Consider the following 23,714-nt stretch of genomic DNA (forward strand, 5'->3'; position numbering starts at 1 on the left):
TGTGTTTGAGTATTTGGTCAATTTTGGAGAAAGTTCCCATGTGGTGTGTAGAAGAAGATATATCCTTTTATGTTTGGATGAAATGTTCTGTGAATATATGTTAGGTCCATTTGGTTTATAACTTCTGGATGCTCCAGTATTCTCTGTTTAATTTGTCTGGATGGCCTGACCATTGGTGAAATGGGAGTATTGGAGCCTCTAACTTTCAGTGTATGAAGGTCACTGTGTGATTTAAGCTGTAGTAATGTATCTTTTACAAACTTGGGTGCCTGGGTGCCCTTGTGTTTGGGCATAGATGTGAAAAATTGGAATGTCATCTTGGGATTTTTTTCCTTTGATAAGTATGTAGTGTCCTTCCCCGTCACTTTTGATTAGTTTTTGTTTGAAGTCTTATTTGTTAGATGTTAAAACAATTACACCAGCTTGCTTCTTGGGTTCATTTGCTTTGTATATCTTTTTCAAGACCCTGAGGAAATGTCTATCCTTGGTTTTTTTAGATGTGTTTCTTGAGTGCAGCAGAAGGATAGATCTTTTCACATCTGCTCTGTTAGTCTGTGTCTTTCTTTTTACTGGGGGATTGAGACCATTAATATTGAGCGATTTTAATGACTGATGGTTGTTGCTTTCTGTTATTTTGGTGGTGGTGGTGGTGGTAGTATATGTGAGTGGTGTGCACATGCACACATGTGCTTCTTTTTTTTTTTTTTTTTTTTTTTTTTTTGGTTTTGCTGATGTGAGATTATTTAGTTCCTGTATTTTCATGAGTGTATAGCCTTCTTGGGTTGAAGTTTTCCTTCTAGCACCTTCTATAGCTCTGGATTTGTAGATAGATATTTAAATTTTACTTTATTGTGGAGTATCTTATTTTCTTCTTCTATGATGATTGAATATTCGCTTGCATAGTAATCTGGGCTGGCATCTGTTGGCACGCCTTACATTTTTTATTTTAATGCAAAGCTATCTTAGGGTTATTTGACAAATGTATTTTATGCTTCTACTTTTCTCAGATAAGACCTCCATGAGTTTTTCAACCCCTTTTCCTCCCTGCCTTTATCAGTGTGAACTTATCGATACAATGGCACTAACCCTTCTTCCCACACTGTCCCCCATCTTCTATCTAGAGTTTTCCCTATTACTACATCCTGTGTTTCTAATAACTATACATGAATGACATGGGCTCAACATCTTAATTTATGCTGTTTGTCTATGTGCAATTTTTTAGGTATATGCACTTGTACTATGTGTTCCCCAAGGTCAGGTGCTGTGACTTTTAATTCTTCTAGTGAATTAACAATTTCCTGGGACACTGAAATGTTTAAGTGACAAGTGCATGTGTCATCAAACACCACAGATATGACAATAATTTGTTCCCTAACACTCCAGATGAATCTGTTATTTATAGCTTTGCTATGTTTTTATATTTTAAAGATGTATTTTGTAATGGAACTAACATTGCTTTACTCATAAATGAAACTTAAATGTCAATAAAATGGTGATTTTTACACAAAGTCCCACTCATACCTCAATATTTATATATATATATATATTTGATACATTGTCAAACAATATTATACAATTCTGTTTATATTTTGTCCACAAACTTAAAGTGTACACACTAGTGCATATGTACTTCTCAAAATAGATTTGCTGGATGATTTTATTTTAGCTTGGTTTTAAATTATTTCTTTGAAATTATAACTTGGTTGTGTTTCTCTTTTCCCTTTTCTCCTTTCAAACTCTCCCATAAACCCATTCCCTCTTTCCTTCAAATTCATAACCTCTTTTTGTTTTTACTAATTGCTGTGGCATGCATATGTATATATACATACATATTCCCAAATATAACCTGTTCGGTTCATATAGGGATCCCTGTAGGTATGTTTTCAAGGCTGACTGTTCAGCAGTGGGGGAGAGCTAGCTTTCCTCATTTGCCAATAATTCTTTCTGTAAGATCATGTGGTATTGTTTTTTGTTTTGTTTTTTTAATATTTGGGGGGTTTTGTTTGGTTTTGTTCTAGGTCTTTGTATGTGCAATGTATAGAAAACAGAGATTTTTCTCCCATTCTGTGGGCTTCTTCACCTAGGTCATTGTTTTCTTTAACTGTCGAGGTTTTTAGTTTCATGAAGGCCCATTTGTCAATGATTGAGCAAATGGAGGCCTACTAAGGAAATCTTCACTTCCACCTGTATCAAGTAGGTACTGCCTAAGATTTCTTGCAGTAGTTTTGCTGTTTCGGGCTTCATGGTTAGGTCTTTGATGCATTTGGAGTTAGTTCTTCTACAGAGGGACACCAAGTTCTCCCAACAGCATTTGCTAAAGGTGCTTTCTGTTTTCCAGTGTATGTATTTGATGTCTTTTCAGATAGTAAGTGGTTAAAGTTACATGGTTAGGTCTTCAATTTTGTTCCATTGGTCTACACGTTTGGTTTTGTGCCAATACCATATTGTTTCCATTATTCCGACTCTGTGATATGCCTTAATATCTGAAATGGTGATCCTTCCAGCTTCATTCTTTTTGTTCAGGATTGTTTTGGCTATTCTGGGTCTTTTGTGGTTCCATGCGTATTTTTGGACTATTTTCTGTTTCTATGAAGAATGATATGGGGATTTTGATTGGGATTGCCTTGAATATATGAATAGTTTTTGGTAGACTGGTCACGGTCACAATGTTGATTAGACTAATCCATGAGTGTGGAATGGCTTTTGTTTCTGTGTGTCTCTATCTCTTTCTTTAGAGTTTTTAAGTTGTCATTTGCATAAGTCTTTTACTTCCTTGGTTAGGTATGTTTGTAGGTATATTTTAGGTTATTATGAACAGGAGTGTGTCCATGAACTCTTTCTCCTTATGCCTGTTGTCTATATGTGTGTATACAAATATATATATATATATATATATATATATATATATATATATATATATATATATATATATATATATCCTACTGATTGATGCTAGCTGAGTCTGTATTCTGCAACATTGCTGAATTTGTTTATTGTTTCCAGAAGTTTTCTGGCAGAATTTTTTGGATCTCAAATCTATAGTATCATATCATCTGTAAATAGAGAGAGCTGTTTCACTGAAGACTTTCTCAGAGAAGGCTGTTTATCTCCCCCATGCCCCCCAACAACCACCCGGCTAAGCCTCGTTCCTTTATTCCCTCTGCACAAAGGTGCCTGGATACCCCAAGGCCAGAAGCAGACATGGAATGACACCCAGCAGCTTGGATTTTAGCTAAATCCAGATGTAATCAAGTCGACAACCAAGAAAGGCCATCACAAAAGACTTTCATGAGGAATGCTGAAAGCTTGGCTCTGAATGCAGTTACAAACAAAAGCAAAAGTAGGGCTTCATGCATAGAATAGCAATTGCCACGCATTTAAAACTATTTGAAAGATAACATAAAATGACAGTAGATGTGTGTCTTTAGGTTGTATTTTATTTAAGCGTTCCAGAAAATCTTGAAGGCATGAATAGCTGCTTTGCTCAGACAAAATACTTCATACAGAGGGTCCAACTAGCATATGATAGCACCCAACATATGTGCAATTATGAAAATCAATATAACCTTTTCTCTTTTCATGGTTTCCAAGTATGTTTAATATCCTTAAAATGTATAATGTTAGAAACAACTTGCTGATGTGTTCAAATGAACAAGTACTTTTCATAATCTTTGGAAATTCAGCTCTCTGTGAATGCGATAGCTAAGATGGAGGCAGAAAGGAAGGTGTGGAATAATCAATGTCATTAGTGAATGCATGGTCTCCTAATGATAAAACAACACAAAAGAAGATGGTAGAAATCAATTTCAGGGAGCAGATCCTCAGCTACGGGAAAACAACCCTATCCTGACATGGCAAATTAATTATCTGTAGTTGTTCCTGAAATTCAATAGGCAACACACCCCACATAAGAACGAGAAAGTTGAATGGGGTATATTCATCATCCATAGCTAGGACTTACATAGGCATGAGGAGAAAGAACTCATGTTTAAGGTCATCACTATAATGTAGATCTGTGATGCACTAAATTTTCACCCAAATGTTTATATAAAAGTGATGAGCTCTACTTATAGAGCACACTGGTTATTTTCTGTTTTTCTTATCAGTTACTTTCTTCTCTTCCATCTTTTTCATCTTTAATCCATAGGCCTCTTAGAAACCATGCACTAAACACTATTTAATAGCAACTTATAATCACATTTATTCTGACATCACGGAGTAAGAATAAGTAACATTTACCCACCTTAAACACTCAGAACCGATATTAATTTTTTTCCAATATTAATTTTTAAAAGACATTTTATAAAGAAAAACACTGAAAAAGATTACTTAAATATTAAGGAATGAAACTTGTTTTTCGCTATGATTGAGAACAAATAGATTTTAGTACCATAGAATGTCCTCTTCCTCCTAGATGAGAAAGCAAGGTGAGTTTGTGGTTATTTATTGTCAAGTGCCTGGTATGTGCAACATCAAAACCCCGAGATTCATCAAATCTACAGTTTCCACCACTAAGACTGAGCTTTACAAAATATAGTATATAGGAGACAGTGACTTCTAGATTGGTGAATGAAGTTATTTTGTAGGTATGGTGGCTCTCTAAATTGCATTGACTTTTCCTCCTCTAGGAAGTAATCTGAAGAATATATAAGGGCCTCCTTCAATAACTTGAAGGACTTAAAGGTAAAACTCTCCCATATAAAGAATTCTGCTTCAATTCTGTCACATTAATTTTAGTCTGAGGTGCCACATTGCTTCTTTGTCCTGCAAATTTTGAACTGCAACTTGCCAGCCAGTGCAATCATATAAGGCAATGCCTTAAAAGTCAATCTGAGAAGATAGGAGCTCCATGCTCAAAGTTCTCTGCATGAGAGCTTCTCCTTTTCCATATACTAGGATTCATGTCACCTGCAGGGAAGAAGTGTCACCAACACTAGCGTCCCAGAAGCAACGGTGCTGTGCCTTACTGAGCACCAGTGGGCCTAACTATGCTCTTGATTCTATTGTTTTTATACAAAAATAGTGTCGATAGCTTGCTTGATAGATCTTTGAATACATAACATTAAACATTAAACTAAGTATGCTTTTGTATCACTGGGTGAATTTCTAAGTATTTCCCTAGCCCACACGAAGACTTATAAGTAACATTTTCTAACTGTCATTTGGTATCAAGGCTTGACCTTAATCTCCCCTTGATTAAAAACCTAAGCTTTCTTTTCTAAAGTTACAGAATCTCCTAAACTATCTGCTACCTAGTAGTTGTTTTCATATTTTTGTATGTCACACATAAGTAGTCTTCAGGGCATTAAACAAAAGAAATTATGTTTGCTTTTTGGTGTGCTTTTGTGTGGATAATTAACATATGATACATTATTTGCAAAAAACAGTTATTTCTTCTCAGCAGAGTAGAAAGTAAATAATATTAAAATAAATGGTAGATAAAATTTGAAATACAAGTAAAAGAATGAAAATATTAAGTAGGAGCATCTGGGAAAATTGTGAATAATAAATTCATTCCTTTTTTGTACTTTTGTGTTTGTTTCTTGTAAATCAGTTAATTACTGATCAGTTTGCTTTATCAGGGACTTGGTGGCAAAAAAAAAAAAAATGAATATAGGAAAATCCCTGGCCTCAAATGTAATATCTAATCAATGATTAATGGATGTTACATTGCATGGCCCGTGTTAAGAGTTTCAAAGGTATCATTTTCTTTAACAATTCAGCATAGGTTCATTCCACTCTTTCCCAGAAGAATTTATAATAACGTAGAGGCTCAATCATTTTCACAGAATCATCAAGTAGCGGAATAATTTCATCCTGGGTGTTTGGGACCCAACCATAAAATGAAAATGCTTAAGCTATAAATCAACTCTCTAAAGAAAAACAAATCAACAAATTAGGGAAATATTGGAACAGACAAGACAGCCCGAACAGGCTGAAATTCAGACACTCAATATTATACAGCCAAGAAAAAAAATATGTCTGCTTAGAGTATTAGTTATTTTTATTGTTTTTGGTGTGCTAAAGTACAAGGAGCAAGGCAGCGTATGGGGGGAAGAGAGTTTAATTGAGTTTATGGTTCCAAAGCAGTAAGATTCCATTATGGTGGGGTGGAGGCAGGTGCAGGCGTGGAAGCAAAATGCTAAGAGTTCACATCTTCAAGTGCAAACAAGAAGGAGGGAGATCAGACTGGAAGCAGGATGGTTGCATACTCCTAAATCCCACTCCTAGTGAAATATTTTCTCCATCCAAGCCACACCTCCTAAGCCCCTCAAAACAGTGCCACCAACTGGGAGCCATGTGTTCAAATACTAGATTCCATGGGAGACATTTCTCATTCAAACATCCACAGATACACACAATTTGTTCTTCATTTTTAAAAAAAAGCGCCAAAGACCACCTAACAAAACCCCAACACCAAACAGGAGACGCTTTCTTTTGAATTATGTTCAGGGCTGTTCAGGAGACTCTAAAAACAAACAACCCATTGCTGCTGTTCTTGGTTGTCCCCAGAGGTGAAAGTTAAGTCTCTATTGCTAAAGACACCATGAGCTTCAGAAATACAGAGACCCCTTATCTGGGGATGACCTCAGTGCCCCTCCCTGAAGACTAGCTGTCATGGTACCATGCAAGCTTCCAAAGGAGGGAGGCAACCAACAGTCCTACACAGCTATGATCTTGGAAAGATCATGGAAAGATAACCCTAAGGGTTCAGTAGTGTCGTGCATACCTTGGCGGTAGCCAAACTGTTCAATTGGACTTAAGGCCCTCAGCAAGAGGGAAATAATGTCTGGAACTAGGAACCTGCATCAAGAAAACTTCTCTTTGCAATGGACAGAGATGACTACAGAAAACCACAACCAATAAAAATGCAGAGTTGTGGGCTGGACAGATGGCTCAGAGGTTGAAAGCACTGCCTGCTCTTCCAAAGGTCCTGAGTTCAATTCCCAGCAACCACATGGTGGCCCACAACCATCTGGTGCCCTCTTCTGGCTTTTAGGCATTACATACAGGCAGAACACTGTGCACATAACAAATATATAAATTTCTTGAAAAATTGCAGAATTGTGGAGATTAATCTGTATTAACTTTGTTTCTCTTAGTTTTCTCTTTTAACCTGGCTATCACACAAATGAGACTCTATTATATTATTTTAACAAGTTTTATATCACAAGAACTGAGCAGTTATTACTCTAATCTTAACCTTATAAGATAATTTGGCTTCCTCCGAATTTACATTCCAGAGATACTTGCATTTTGCAGCTTTTCCTGTTCCAGCTCTTTTTCCTGATGTTATCTGGACCTTTCCCATGGCTGAATCCCCTGACTGAATCCCTTACTTCCTCCTCTAACTCCTTCTCCCCAGGAAATCCAACCCTATTTTCTCCCCTGCTCAGCAGTTGGCTGTAAGCTGCCTTATTAGCATATTGGAGGACAATTGGGGAGCCAGGTTTACACAACATTGAGACAGGAGATTCTCAGAACAAGGATTGCAACCAGATATGGGGGAATACAGAAATCAGCATTTGAATTACACAATAACGGTATGCCTACAGAGTACCAGTGTTTTTAAACAGTTCTTTGTTGCACACACACGCACACAAACACATACACACACACCCCTACCTGATACTGAAGACAAAGAAATCTAGGATGTCACAAAGTACAATTTACAGAAATCTAAGATGTCACTTAAAGAATCATGCTACTTAGTGGCAGCAAGACTAAGCTGATTGACTTTGGGTCAGAGGAGGGACTCAAACCATTTAGGACAGAAGTGACTTCACTTAACCTTAAATGTGCTTGGTTTATTTTAATCTTATCAAAACAAGCATGTTCTTCTGCCAGTCTCCAAATGGTTGCACACATAGTGGTTAGGTAACATGGTATAAAATGCTCATTATTTGTTCCCTTTCAATCTTAACATAGTATGAAGGTGACACACATGGAGTAAAAACTGAATTTGAATGTTGAGTTTAGAGCTTTTCCTGGACGGGAGATATGCTAATATGATTCTCTCTGCCATGCTCAGCGGCCTTTGTGGGTCACAGTCGATCGCTGCATCACAGGTCACAAACAATCACACTGTACCATGTGCGCTGCTACAAAGAATAACAGTAGTAACTAAAATATTTGGGTCTGAATTTTTTAAAGTGTCATTTTGTTTCTGGGCAGGGCATAGGTCTCTTCTCCAATATAGAAATGCAGCTGACAGAGTAGCCATCATCTACCACTGTTCATGAGGCCAGAGAAAAGTGAGAGCAGAGCTCGTTGGACAGAAGGGTCTAGATCTGACCTGCTCTAGTAGTAGGTAGAAATAACAAAACATGTCCCGAAGGAGGAAAAATGAAACTATTTGCCAGCGTCACTGATGTCTAGCATGTATTTGTCACGCAGTAGACTCAAAACACTTTCACTGCTCAGATACTCGCCTGCTTCTGGTTTCTTCACCACTGCTCTCACTCATGCTTAGATTTGTACCAGTGCTTACCCCTGAAAATCAATGGAGCCCACTCATTAAGTCTCAAAACAGAAATACATAATGGGAGGAGTTTAGCACAAGGAGTGAAGGTCACAGTCGCCCTCTCTGTAGGAATTCATCCTCTTACAAAAATGTTAATACAATTTGAGGGGCATATAAAAGCACCAAACAAGATTACCTGTAATAATTATAATATATAATCAATGTCATTATGTTAGTTTTAAGAAAAAAATGATGTATGGATTAAAAACATTAGTGACTAACTTTGAGTCACCAAACATATACATCAGCGTCACATTAAGAAATAAAAGCACTTCCCCCTTGGAGCCATTTAACCAAGAATAAGTTCTCCACTTCCTCCATTCTGTATTTTTCATCCTGTCTGTTGTATGGCTCTGAATCTGCACCTGCCTGAAGGCTTTCTAGTGATTCTGTCCTTGTGTCTGTATGTGCCCTTTTCTTCCATCCATGTGTGTCTGTACTTAAGGGCATCACTCTGTCTTTATTTAACAGCACAAAAAGCAACACATGGGGAAGGAATGAGGGCTACTTTACAGAAATATGCAAGAGTACTACAAGGGATTGAATTATTGGCCCCAACTGACTCAGATAACAAGCAGTACTACAAATATCATTGTTTGTCAAGCAACAACCATGAGTGTTGATTTTTAACATTTATGGTGGATATTCATCTTAGGAGACTTGTTTCAACTTCTGTGTTTGCTGCTTTCCACAAATGATATTGTTCCGGACCAGGAGGATGAAAGACTATGTAACTTAAGACTATAGTTATGCATTAGCGTGGGTTGTAAAAGTTGATTACGTGGGAAATTCAAGAAAAATAATGTTGATTGCTCCATTGTTCTCTTAAAAAGATAGTTAGACAAAAAGCATTATACACCCGATGCCTACACCTCTGCATATAAATTGATAAAATGCCACCGATTGCCATAAAAATGATATGTTGGCAGTCTCCAAGCATATTTAATGATCGAGCCACAGTTGATACATTTATATGTGTTACAGGTACAGTGGAACCCTACTAAAGAGTCATCATCTATATTTATCTTGTTCAAATCATACCTCACTGAGGGCTAATGACATTCATGAAGAAATCCATCCATCACTTATACACAGTGAGAACCCAAATGGTCTCTCAAATAGAAGATGCTGTTTCTAAACCTTAAAGCCATAGTGACAAGGAGCCATATATTAACACTAGAAGGAAGAAAATACAACAATTACTTTGTTAGGTTTCCTATCAACCCACTCAAAATTGGTCTTATCACTGTTACTGCCATGTTCAGTTATTCCAAAGCTCTATAAAGCCACTATCCTACTTAGAAATAGCCCCCATTCAAACTATCTTCTACATTGAAAAACATGATCTCCATGTTTTTCCATAATTCAACATCACTTTAGACTCTTCCCCTTCACACACCCCCCCCAAGTAATGGTATATGGCATGGCTGGTGGTGTGGCCATAGTTCCTGCTTATATCTTCGCCGTCCCTGCATTTTTCCATCACGATAAAAAATTAAAAAAAAAATACCTGAAGCAATTAAGAAAAAAAGGTTTGCTTTGGCTTTTATACCAGGTGGCTCTAATGCTTTGGATCATTGGTAGGCGGCACCTCTTGTCTAGAGTGTATAATGGCGAAAGCCACGCTTATCATGAACTAGAAAGCAACAGACAATAAACGGGCCAAGGTCCCATTCACATTCTAGGGCATGTCCCCAGTGAGCCAGGGTCTGCCAACTAAAGTCTCCACAACTTCCCAATGCTAACACAATGAGGACAATTTTAAAAGACTGGAGATAGTCAATATATAAACTATAGTCACAACTTGCCCAGGTGATTGCAGCATTGGCTGCTGATTGCTCTTTTGTCTCTCCTCTACAATATTTTCCTTTCATTTGTAATTCAATTTATCTTCATAGATCACAAGTCAGATAGTATCTGTTCCTTTTTTAAAAAAGATGTGAATATTCTTTGTTTTCTATAGCATAAAGCTTAAACACTCTAGTATTGATTGAATTATTACACTTTGTATTTTAAGCCTATGTAGTTTTAATAGCTTCATATTCTTCTTTCTCTGTATTCCATACAAAACACAAACAAAAACACTGACTTTCAGCTTCCAGGTATCTTTTTATGTGCCTTTTTAATGCAAAGCTACAATAAATTTAGTGAGAAAGAGGTTCAAATACTATAATCAATTATCAGTATGTATTTATATGTATAGCTATTTGTTGACTATATGTCAATTACTTGTTGCATGTATACACATTGATTGGACATTCAAAAAGAGAATGACTTCTATCTGCCTATGAGGAGTTAGCAAGAAAAAAAAAAAATAAGAGGTTAACATGTATCCTAAAATTTAGGCTTTTCTAGTGTCCAGAATTTGAACACAAAAGAACATGATATCAATACACACACTCCTGACCACAGGAGGATGAGACAAGATACAATAGACGAAAAAAACGAAGAAGATTATACAAATAAATGAGGGGAAAATTGCTGTCTTCCCTCTGAGTTCATGAAATCAACTGAAAGTAAGCAGATTGACGGGTAAAGGTACTTACTCCGTATATGGTGAAAGCCTTCATGCCGTGAAGGAAAGCTGAGTGCCTCAAACTCCAGACATCGGTAAACTGTGGAGCCTATTCATAAGGAAGAAGGCAGGTGGCGTGTGGAGTTAAGGGAGCTTTAAATGAGTTTTAAGAAAGATAAATTCCCCTCAGAAGACACATGGACAATCTGTGACTATCTCTATCCCAGCATGATGCCAGCCTCTGCTCTTCTCCTATAAAAGAAACAAATCTTTCTTGGTTGTTGAGATTCTTAAGGACAGATTTGTGACATTTCATTTGTTAGCCTTTCTACAGGTATAACTGAAGTTTTGTTTTCTTTGTAAACTCAGTTATGTTATATAAATATGCTTTTGTTTTAATCCCAAGTGTGGGATTTTAGTTTGGGCTTTGGTTTGTCCACAGCTAGTAACGGCCTCCTGTGGGGCGTGGTCTCTGGCAGCTGGTAACAGCCAGCTTCCTGCAACATGGACAGGGGCGTGTTCTAGGACTCTGAGGAAGATAAATAGGAGAACCCAGAGAAACATTTCAATGAAGCAGCTTGGAGGAGACTGCTGCATCGGCTGTTGATGGAGAATGGTATTGCCCCCGAAAGAAGCCAGTTGACCCTAAACAGCCAGGAAAAATAAAGGGATCTGCGTCCTGTCTCTCTACTAACCTTTCTCTCCTACCCAGCGGTTAAGGGGTTAAGGTAGAAGGGAGGTAGAGACATCAATATCCCAAATATAACAGAGGGCTTTTTAAAAGTGTCTATACACAGGTAGATGTTCAGGTAGATGTTCAGAAGAAATGCCTTCCTGTATTTGCTGCTCACCAAATGCTCCCAAGTTTGAAGTAATTAGCATTCTGAAGTGGAGAATGAGAAAGCATTGCCTGAACTCCTTCGTGGGTGTGCACGTACCCTTCTCTCTCCACGTTTTGCCAAGAAGACACAAGTGTTTCTATGAGGAGAGGAGTCTATCCGGTATCAGAAAGAACACTTAGCATATGGGATTCAGGACTCCAGAAGTCCATGATGACTTGGTTTGGTTTGTTTTGTTTTGTTTTTCACGATGACTTCTTGAATTGCACGCAACAAACACAGACAGAAAGTCCCCGCAGTGTGAGATGATGCCCAGTTCTAGCGCTAGTGCTTTATATAGGCATTGCTTATTTCATACTACAATTCTATGTACGTTTTGTCAATACTTTGCTGATATTAACAGAGTGGGTTACATTTCAATTCTGTCTGTACAGTGGTTGTATTGCTGACCTATCTGCAGGTCTGTGCCACACGTCTCCATAAGTGGCCTGCACTTCTGACCAAGCATTTGAGAGGCTCATGACCTCCTGAGGTTTGACAATTTTGTGGAATGATTCTTAAAACTCTTAAATATAAGGCAAGGTCTAGAAAGTTTCAAAACCCATAGATCTTATAACCGTGTTCTTGGAGAGCTAAATAACATGCATCAAACTCCCAGTACATTGGTTTATTTACCAAGTAACCATGAGGCAGCACCAAACGCAGATGTCCATAACTCTTCCTGGACATTTCAATCTTCAGCCACCACACCTTCACTCTGGCAGTTTGACTGCCCTGTCAGGAGAATAAAAGAATAGATTAAAATGATAAAGTAGAGCAGGAGGACACTTAGAATGGACTTGGGAAGCTATTGCGAGTCAGGTCTTACATAGATGAATAGCTAAACCTCTGCCTAGATGGCAAATGACCTTAGACATCATTAACTTTTGCCAACCTTTACTATATAGAACCGAATTTCCCACAAGCGTCCTAGATATTGAGACAGCGTCTCACACTTTGCTACAGAATCACTTAACCTTTACAGCCTCAGTCATAACTCACAGTATATGATAAAACTGTGAACATCTTTTCCAGAAACTGCCATTTTGTAAAGTTCTTACAACATGTATTCAAGATTGCTTGAATCTGTATTTTTCTTAGCCTGTACTGCTTAGATTCATGGAGTTTTCATTGTTTCCAACTAGATTGATTTTCTTCTTTCTCAACAGTAGTGAATTTCCAAACTTCTAACTGCATAGTGTGTCTTTCTGGTGGCCAGCTGTCAGCCTGAAGCTATCAGGGGCCTCATTTGTCATGTTATTAGCGCAAAGTGTATTCTTACCACTCCGAGAACTTCAGGACTTAGAAGTTCTGCACCAGGAATTTGAGGGGGGGGAGGGGAGGGGGCTGGTGAACAAGTACGTATTTTATTGTGCCACCATCCATCATGGGCTCACTACGCCATTAAATTCTGAACAGTTTTAAATAACTGGTTTCTTAACTTACATAATTTGGGGAAAGAAAAGTAAGAAAAGAACCATTCATATCCCTTCATCTAGTTTCACCTTTGTTAACATTCAGCCTCATTTCCTTCCTTCACCATCTCACCTTCCCCTGTTCTTACCCCCAACCACATCGTTTTCTCTGACCTCTTTGAAAGTATAAACCATGAAGATATGCACTTATCTTACCATAAAATATTATCACACTTTACTTCATATCCACACAAGTACATTTATACTTAGCGCATCGAGTATTTTATTTACATTTTGTATTGTCAGTAGTTTCATTCCAGCAGTTACTTTGCCATGGCTCTGATAGAATATCATGACCAAATACAACTTGAAGAAGGAAGAGTGTATTGGGGTCTTAAAGCTCCAGGGAAAGATGGTTGGGGAAGCATCAGCCAAAGCAAGGAACAAAGACATCAATCTTCAACCAAAAACATAAGGCAAAGAGAAAAAAGAAGTTGCAGAAGGCTAGAAGCTCTCAAAGCCCACTGCCAGTGACAGCCTTCCCACAGCCAACGAGTACCTCCCCCAAACCTCATCAAACACCATCACCATTTGGAGATGTGTTCAAAACCGTGAGCCTATGGGGGCATCTCTATTCAAGCTACCACAGTAGTTACTTTCAGTCCAAGGGGCAAAGACACCAACATTTTACAGCAAAGCCTCTGCCCAACTAGTAACTGCACCTGAAGTTTTCACGAAAGCCAATAATCTCTAAACTATCCTGACGTCATTCCAGATTCCGGAGATTCCACAGAATCTTTCACAGGCAAAGAGTGCCTCCTTCCTGTGGATCCTCTCGGCCCTCCCTTCCCGTTCCTTTTGTGTCAACCACAGAATCTCAGAGGCACCTTGTACCTGGCAACCCCAGTGGACACACCTAACAGCGACTGAGGCAGATGATTCATACCATTTCTCCATTCTCACCAACAGCCTGCTAGCAGCCCCTCCTTCACCTCAACTCCATCCACAGGAGACTTCGACTTTTGGTTCAGGCTCAGGGTTACCAGAGCCCTTTCATTTCCGTCTCTCTAGATTGTTCTTTGTCCTTCTTCAACATACTTACAGAAGCTTTTCCTCCCACCACCCCTCCAACTTCCAGGAGACTCCACCTCTTGGGGTGGACAGTATCTCCTTAACTCTTTCCTAAAGTTCCTTTCAACTCTTTTTCTAACCCAGCTCTATTCCTTACTGCCACCCACTGACATACAAAAGCACCAGGCAACACACAGCCATGACACTTTCCTAAGGTCTAAAGAGAGCAACAAATTAAAAGTCTCCCAACAAACAAACGTCCAGAGTCAGATGGCTTCAGATCAGAATTCTATAAGACCTTCAGAGAAGAATTAACACTAATACTCCTAAGAATAGTCCTCAAAATAGAAGCTGAAGGAACATTGCCTAATTCTTCTTACAAAGCCACAACTACCATGATACCTAAACCACACAAAGACCTGACAAAGAAAGCAAATTACAGACTTAATTACCATATGTGAACACTTTCTCAATAAAATACTTGCAAACTGAATCCAAGAACACATCATAAAGATTATCTGCCACACTCAAGTTGGCTTCATCCCAGAGAGGCAGGGATGGCTCAACATATATAAATCAAAAATATATATAATCTGACACATAAACCAGATTGAAAGACAAAAACACCTGATCATATCATTAGATGCCAAAATGGCCTTCGACAACATCCAACTTCCCAACATAATAAAGTCCTATAGAGACTAGGGATACAAGAGATATACCTTAACATAATAAAGGCAATATACAGCAAGTCCACACCCAACATCACTATAAATGGAGAGAAACGCAAAGCATTTCCACTACAATCAGGAACAAAAATAGGATGTCTACTCTCTCCATACATATTCGATATAGTACTTGAAGTCTTAACTTGATCAATAACACAACTGGAGGAGATTAAGGGGATACAGGTAGGAAAAGAAAGAAGTCAAAATATCTAAATTAACATAAAAGACCCTAAATACTCCACCAGGAAATGCATATAGCTGATAAACACTTTCAGCAAAGTAACAGGACTTAAAATTAACACACAAAAATCAGTAACCTACCTATACACAAATGATAGACTGAAAAAGAAATCAGAGAAATAGCACCATTCACAATAGCCTCAAAAAAAAATCTTGGGATATTTCTAATTAAAAAGTGAAAGACTTGGATAATAAAAACCTCAGGACACTAAAAGAAATTAAAGATCAAAGATCTCCCATATTCACGGATCCATAAGATTAATATAGTAAAAATGACCATCCTGCTAAAAGCAATCTAAAGATTCAATGCAATCCCCTTCAAAAATCCAACAAAATTCTTCACATAAATTGAAAGGACAAATTTAAAGCTCTTGGAGAAAGCTTTGTCAGGCCAGATGAAAAAAGTTCACTCAAACATATATGTATATTTATACACAGAATTATAAGTATTGGGACTATTTTAAATAGCGAATGATGTGAGTTCATAACCTTTTCACACATACTTATTATTTTACCCCCTTCCCTCCTTCATCTGTACATACATCACTTCCTCTTTGCTAACAAGCCCTGCACATCCTCCATTAACTAGATCAGGTCATCTGTCCCCTCTCTACTGTCCATCACACTCCCTACCTACCACAACAGTGGCCCCATCTTACCTTCCTGGTTTCTGCAGTTCCTCCAGGTTATATATACATATATGAAGACTGGGAGCCAGAAGCTGCCAATGTGAGAGAACATGTGATGTTCATCATTCTGGGTCTGGGTTGCCTCACCCAATATAATATTTTCTAGTGCCATCTATTTGCCTGCAAAGTTCTTTACAGCTAAATGGTATTCCATAGTGTTTATCTGTCACATTCTCATTACTCATTTAGATTGTTTCTACTTCCTAGCTATTATGAACACAGCATCAGAAATAAATACACTGTCCCTTCAGGGAGTTCAAACAGAGCATTTTTTCCAGCATGTACAATTGGTTTCTCAATGCTGTGGATTATGTCTTATTCATATTTCATCTTAGATGAATATCAGATTTTCCGCTTATTACAAATAATTTGAATATGTGTGATTAAAAAAATAAGTGGTTCCCCTCACCTGGGCAGCATGGGAGAGCTGGCCCCAAGGGAGTGAGAGCAGGTGAACTGGCCCCACCCACTCCCTGCTGCCTTCAGTACTTGAGAGAACTACCCTTGCAACGCCCCAGGGCAGTGCTAGAGAGCTGGTCCTACTATTGTGAGTGCTGGAGAGCTAGCCTGGATGGCATGAGCACAGAGAGCTGGTCCATCAGAAGCCACCACGGCAGAGCTGGAGGGCTGACCAACTCGGCTTCTACCCAGGCCCAGATCCAGGCCTCTGAGTTGGCCCATCCCAACATCTATCCCATCTATGAACTGCTGGAGCATGTGAAGAGGCCAGTCTGGCAGCTTCCAAGCTGCAGGATCTCCATGACACAGGGCAACAAGATGGTATCTGACAGGAGTCCCCATGAGGATCCAGTATGGGTAGCAGAAGCCAGAGGCCTCAAACCAGACCAAAGTGGCTCATTGCACTGAAAGCAAATAAAGCTGTTGGGGCAAAGGGGTGCACTGTGTGACACAGCATGACACACCACAGCTCCCACTGAGGGATTTGTTTGTTTGTTTAGTTTCCTTTGGGGTGGGTTGCAAGGGTGGAGGGTGAATATGAAAGGACAGAGACATGAGACAGATTGAAATGTGTGGTGTGAAACTCACACAGAATCGATGAAAACGTTTTGGTTTTTTGTTTTTGTTTTTCGAAACAGGGTCTCTCTGTGTAGCCCTGGCTGACCTGAACTCACTTTGTAGACCAGGCTGGCCTCGAACTCACAGTGATCCGCCTGCCTCTGCCTCCTGAGTGCTGGGATTAAAAGCGTGCACCACCACGCCCGGCTAAAACTTTTTTTTTTAAGTGAAGAAATAACTAAGTGTCTTACACTCTAGGGACACCTAGCTAGTACCAACTTGGAAATCGCATTTGCTTTTTGTCTATCTTATCTGCTTTTTGATTCATGTTATCCCATTAATAAAAATGAACTTGGAATTCACTTAAACTAAGCGGCTGGATATATAGAGAATCGTGTTCCTTGCTTTTCTCCCACTGTCTACCACAAAGTCCTGAGTTCACAAATGGCACTAGCAATTTCATAGTGAGTTCTTGAAATGCAAAAATATTTACCTGAAACTAATACAAAAGTCTGCAATCAAATAAAATCTGTGGAGACTGTGAAGTTCCAGGTTTTCTGGGGTTTGTACAAATGGTTATGGCCCTGGCTAGGAAACATCTAGCTTGTTGACAGACATAGTGAGTCAAGATAAAGAGATCGCCAAGAGATTCCACAAACAGGCGTTTCCACAAGGTATAACTGTGTTCTAGGAAGCCTCATCAATAAATCGTCAATGCCTCTTTCTTCTTGCACATAGACAGGAGAACAGCGCTGTACGCAGAGGAATAAGAAACGACTCTGGGGGGAGAGGGCGGTTCTGGACTTTAGATTCTATTACAGGGTCTAGCATTGGCTTTTAGAATTACCTTTCTTTGTTTTCCTTTCTCTTTTACTTTCCTCTGTAGCCAGACTAATCAGAACAGCTGCAAGTCCATGTAATTATTTTAATTGTGTGAGTGGCTATAAAGCCGTTAAAGCAATTTTAATTTTTACCAGTAAATAGGTTTTATTACAAAGGTATATTGTTGCTTATAGCTATTCGATGTAATGGGTACTTAGAAAAGTATTTCAGTCTGGAGTATTATGACTCCTTTTTCTACTGTATGCCCAGCCAAGTGTTAAAAATTTTGCCCACAGGATAGCAAAAACATGCTAATAGGAGCAATTAAAGGTATGAATAATATCCACATCTTTTTATTATCTTCCAGGTGCCATTGGAACTGCCCAGAAAATTAAATGGCAACGATGCAGTTACAGTTATTTGCTAATTGAAGTGTTTCCTGGGGAAGAACAGAGATATTTATTTCCAGATCTTAAAAGCTTTTGTACTTCGTTGCAGGGTGTGAAAAATAAAGCAGGCATCTACAGAATTTTCCACACAGTGACTGACATTGCCAAGGTCCTCCAAGCATTTAGCGCACACAGCTAACTTTTATCCAAATGTGGACAAGCCATGGCTTCCAGGCAGTGTCACAAAGATCAGTCTATTGTGATTGGTTTTCCCTTGTCACCTTTCTTCTTCGTCGCTTTTTTCTTCGTCCTGTTACTCCTCTCTGTGTCTGTTTTTATCTTCTGATTCCTGTCTTTCTGACCACCTTCATCTACTCTCCACAAGTGAGGTGTGGCCAAAGAGAATTTGACCCGCCCGCTGCGCATAAATCTGCGAGTGGAGAAGTGCAGCTTGCCTAGCAGGGCTCTGTATCACCCTTCCTGTCCCTTCCCGTGTCTAATGAAAGCATTAAGATGATTATCCTTATGTTTTTGCTCCTTAATAGTTTCCCCTCCTGTCTTTATATTAATCTCTTTCCCTGTAGTGACTTCCTCATGTGCAATTCCTGGGAGGCCTGAAATGCCCAGAGTGAAATATTATGCTTGTGTCTGCTTAACCTTCCCTCCTACTCATTCATCCATTTCAGGCATGTGAGTCTTTTAGAACAACAAAAGCATCAGAGTTATCTTTGTGTGTGTATCAATTCCACCGAAAAAGCAAATGCAAGAAATAAGTCAGTGAAAGAATGGACTCAGTTTGACCTCAAAACAGTAAAAGCAGACTTTTATTGGTCTGAGATTGTCACCGTGAACCCTATGACCCTACCCAAGCATCCAGGAGAACCTGCCACATGGAGTTTAGAATCAGCCTCCATCAACCAGAGTAGGGAGGGTGGGTGGCTTAGTGACAAAACTGCAGGGTGGGAGGTGCCAGCTTGCTTTTTTCCTGTAACCTCCAGGCTCCAGGGGATGTGGTAGAAGTTGGCTGCTTTCTGGGAGTCCATGCATAGCAAGGGTTCTGCAGCCTTGGCCCTGTCTTATAGTCCTGCTTTGGGCCAAGGGATTTCCTTTATTCCAAATCCTCCATATAGAAACATAATAGGAGGCATCCTTTCCTGTCAGGCTGCTTCCTGCTGGCAGAGGCAGTGGGTGGATCTGCTGGGAAGTTTGTGGGTGTGAGAAAGTCTACAGGAAGCATTGCTCTTACTTCATCTTACGTGGTAATGGCCAAGTGTTGGTGATGACTTGTTCTAGAAGTAACTTCGGTAAGAGTTTAAAAGACGGGGTCAAAATGAGGCTAATGAGGAGGAAAGAGAACCAGGATGGGAGGGAATCAAGAGCCCATCCAAAGGAGGAGGCCTGGGGATGAATTCTCTGTGTCTGGTCTCCGAATCTTGAGTTTCTCCTCAAAACAGTTTGGATTTGTGACTATAGAAGCATCTTCTCTCCTGGAGGAGGGCGCAAACCCTTCCTTTGGCAGTTGTCAAGAGGCCTATTCGACTTTCGAGTATCGTGATAACCCACTAATTCAGTTGATCCTGAAGGGCATCAAGCTAATTTGAAATTTCTTTACAGCTTCCTGAGAAGTGGAGAGACAGAGAGGTAAAACTGATGCAAAAAAAAAAAAAATGGTCAGTCCAGCTGTTTCAGTCCTGACCCCTGAAAGGACACTGAGAGTGGTAAGAAGATGGACAAGAAGAGTAGCCCATTAGCTAGGCAAAAGGCACCGGAGTCAAGGAGAAACTGGTACAATGTGGAAGGGACGTCAGAGCTAACAGTTGGCCTCAGAGTTAGGTTTGAATTAGGAGAGATGATTAAGTATTTGCCTAGAGCAAGGAAGTTAGGTCCCCCAGAAATATTGAGAATCAGAAGACAAGTCAGAAAAGTTGAAAGCAAGAAGGCTAGGGGAAATGCTAATGCCAGAGGGCACTGTGTAGTCTTGTGGAGCAAAGGTGGGGATGCTGAGGTTGCATTGGTCAGGCTAAGTGAAACCAATGGAGTAGGGAAGTGGGGGCTATGAACAAATGTGGGGCCCTGGCGACATAGGCTCAATCTTCACTGATGAGGTCCCTTGAGCAATGCTGGGAGAAGCACAATTTACAAGGTCAGGGAAACTTTCTAACTCCCTCTCAGAGGTCAACCTAACTACTGTTAGGGGTTTAGGGGCACACTGATTCCTAGATAGCAAAAATAGTTATGCAAAAGAGAAGGCAGTTAGAGATCCTCAGAAGAGGGTCAATCTAAGGGGCTATGATAAACTTAAAGGACGTCAAAGATCCAGAACGTGAAATAGTCACGTGATAGCAATGTATATCTTTGGATAATGCTATGCAAGCTGGGTAACATCTATAATACACAGAAAGTGAAGCTGTTGGTACTATTATTATTCTCACTGGGAGCTTAGTTAAGAAAATTGTTGGGGCAGTATTGCCCTCATTGGAGGACAAAAACAGCCAAGAAAACCATCTAAAGAACCCCAGACAGGTTTTGCCATAGATGTTAGCAAGACTCATGATTTGTGTGTGTGCACGCGCGTGCACGCAACAGTTCTTCTAAAAGCAGATAATAGAACTGCAATGACCTGTTTGCTACATAAGACTCCTATATAACAAACAGATGCCTACAAGCTTTATAAATCAGTTAAAGTCACCATCTAATGGTCAATATAGAATCGACATAGAATCCCATTGGATTCTTTCTTGTTGTAGGATTGTCTATTGATGTCCCAAGGACACCACAGAGGTATCCTGAATAATTTCCCAGCCTTTAAGTTTGAGGACACCACACCTGGTACTGGCACTTATGGAGATAGGATTTGCATCATAACCAACCTCTAGGATGCCTCCAGAGCTGACCTGCCTGGCCCTGACTCCACATGCTCCTCCCAAGCCACACCCAACCTCTCCATCTAGCCAGATGTGCACATCCTACCCCAGGTGATTCCACCTGACCCTCCCCTCCATGCACTCTGCATAACTCACCAGATCTAGTCTATGTCCCATATCGGTGCCTGCCCTAGCTGGCCCACACTTGATTGCATCATGCAACAAACACCTAGGCTTTTTCCAGGCCCTGCCCTGCCTGCCCCTTGACCCATAGACAACAGTAAACCTTTCCATCCAGCCAGATTCTGCATAGCCTTCTCTAGAGTCTAGAGTTATAACTGTCTGAATCTCTCCTCTTCACACCATATCCAGCCCCCAGATCTACCCCTACACACCAAGCTCAGAACAGGATGCACCTCTGCTCACCAATGCAGTCTCCCTGTCCAACTCACTTCACCACTTCACTTCATCCAAGCCACTTCCAGAATATAGGCCTGTGGTGGTTTGAATAAAAATAGCCCCCACAGGCCCAAAGGGAGTGGTGCTATAAGGAGGTATAGCCTTGTTGGAGTAAGTGTTGCCTTTTTAGAGGAAATATGTCACTGGGGTCAGGCTTTGAGGTCTCAGATGTTCAAGCCGGGCCTAGTGTGGCAGTCTCTTCCTGCTGCCTGCAGATCAAGATGTAAAACTCTTGGCTCCTCCAGCACCATGTCCACCTGCATGCCACCATGCTTCCCGCCATGATGATGGTGGGAGTGTAAGCCAGTCCCAGTTAAATAATTTTCTTTATAAAGAGTTGCCATGGTCATGATGTCCCTTCACAGCAATAGAAACATTAACTAAGATGAGGCCCAACCCACCCTGGTTTTTGCCCTAACCTTCTCTGTTCAAGTCAAACACAAACAAAAGAAGTTTGCATTGGCTAGATCTCATTGCAAAAATACAAACAATATGAAAGCTCAAGCCAGTATCTCCCCTCTAAACCTATTACCTCTAAACCTAAACATTCTGAAAAAAAATGTTTGGGAATTAGAATCACTTAGATAAAAAGAAGGACACAGAATTTTTTTAATTTCATAAATTACATTTAAAAAATTCAAGGAGTCTAGTGAAGACAGAATGAAACAACTCAATAAAACTAAGGGGGAAACACCATGAAAAATAAAAACCTGAGTGGTGGCCAAGAAAACAAAAACACAAGGCAGATAGAAATGAAGAAGATAATCCAGAACAGAATTTAGGCTCTCTGCTCCTCCCTGTTCCAGAGACAGGTGCATCTTCTCGTGCATGCCAGCTTCCTCCCTTGACACGATGGTGAAGGTCAGAGTAAACAGATCTGGCCACAGTGGGTGCCTGGCTACCAGGGCTTCTTATCTGGCAAAGTAGATATTGTTGTTGCCATCAACAACCCCTTCATTGACCTCCACTACATGGTCTACATGTTCCAGTATGACTCTACCCAGGGCAGGTTCAAGGGCACAGTCAAAGCTGAGAATAGGAAGCTCGTCATCAAGGAGAAGGCCATCACCTCTTCCAGGAGCGAGATCCTGATGACATCAAATGGGCTGATGCTGGTGCCAACTATGTTGTGAGGTCTACTGGTGTCTTCATCACTATGGAGAAGGCTAAGGCCCACTTGAAGGATGGACCAAAAGGGTCATCATCTCTGCCCCTTCTGTGGATGCCCCTATGTGTGTGATGGATGTGAACCAGGAGAAGTATGACAGCTCACTTAAAATTGTCAGCAATGTTTCCTGCACCACCAACTGCTTAGCCCCCCTGGCCAAGGTCATCCATGACAACTCTGGCATCATAGGAGGACTCATGACCACCATCCATGCCATCACTGCTACCCAGAAGACTGTGGATGGCCCCTCTGGAAAGCTGTGGCATGATGGCCATGGAGCTACCCAGAACATCATCCCTGCATCTGCTGGTGCTGCCAAGGCTGTGGGCAAGGCCATCCCAGAGCTGACCAGGAAGCTCACTGGCATGGCCTTCTGTTTTCCTACCCTCAACGTATTCATGATGGATCTGACATGCAGACTGGAGAAACTCACCAAGTATGATGACATCAAGAAGGTGGTGAAACAGGCATCTGAGGGCCCACTAAAGGGCATCCTGGGCTACACTGAGGACCAGGTAGTCTCCTGCAACTTTAACAGCGACTCTCACTCTTTCACATTTGATGTTGGGGCTGGCATTGCTCTCAATGACAACTTTGTAAAGCTCATTTCCATGTAAGACAATGAATATGGCTATGGCAACAGGGTAGTGGACCTCATGGCCTATATGGTCTCCAAGCAGTAAGAAGCCATGGACCACCCATCCCAGCAAGGACATGAGAGCAAGAGAGAGGCCCTTGGCTGCTGAGGAGTCCCTGTCCCAACTCAGCCCCTGACACTGAGCATCTCCCCACACAGTTTCCATCCTAGACCCCAGAATAATGGGAGGGGCCCAGGGATCCTGACTCTACTGAATACCATCAACAAAGTTCACTGCACCTAAAATAAAAAAAAGGAGAAAATAATTTGGAAATAGAAGAACATTTAAGATGAAATT

General features: G+C 40.3%; 1 pseudogene; it reads left to right on the forward strand.

Moving 5' to 3' along the window:
• The first annotated feature begins 22,463 nt into the window (after positions 1-22,463).
• LOC127204224 (glyceraldehyde-3-phosphate dehydrogenase-like) lies at positions 22,464-23,462 on the forward strand (annotated as a pseudogene).
• Positions 23,463-23,714: the final 252 nt, after the last annotated feature.

This window comes from Acomys russatus, chromosome 20 (assembly GCF_903995435.1).
Source record: "Acomys russatus chromosome 20, mAcoRus1.1, whole genome shotgun sequence".
NCBI lineage: Eukaryota > Metazoa > Chordata > Mammalia > Rodentia > Muridae > Acomys > Acomys russatus.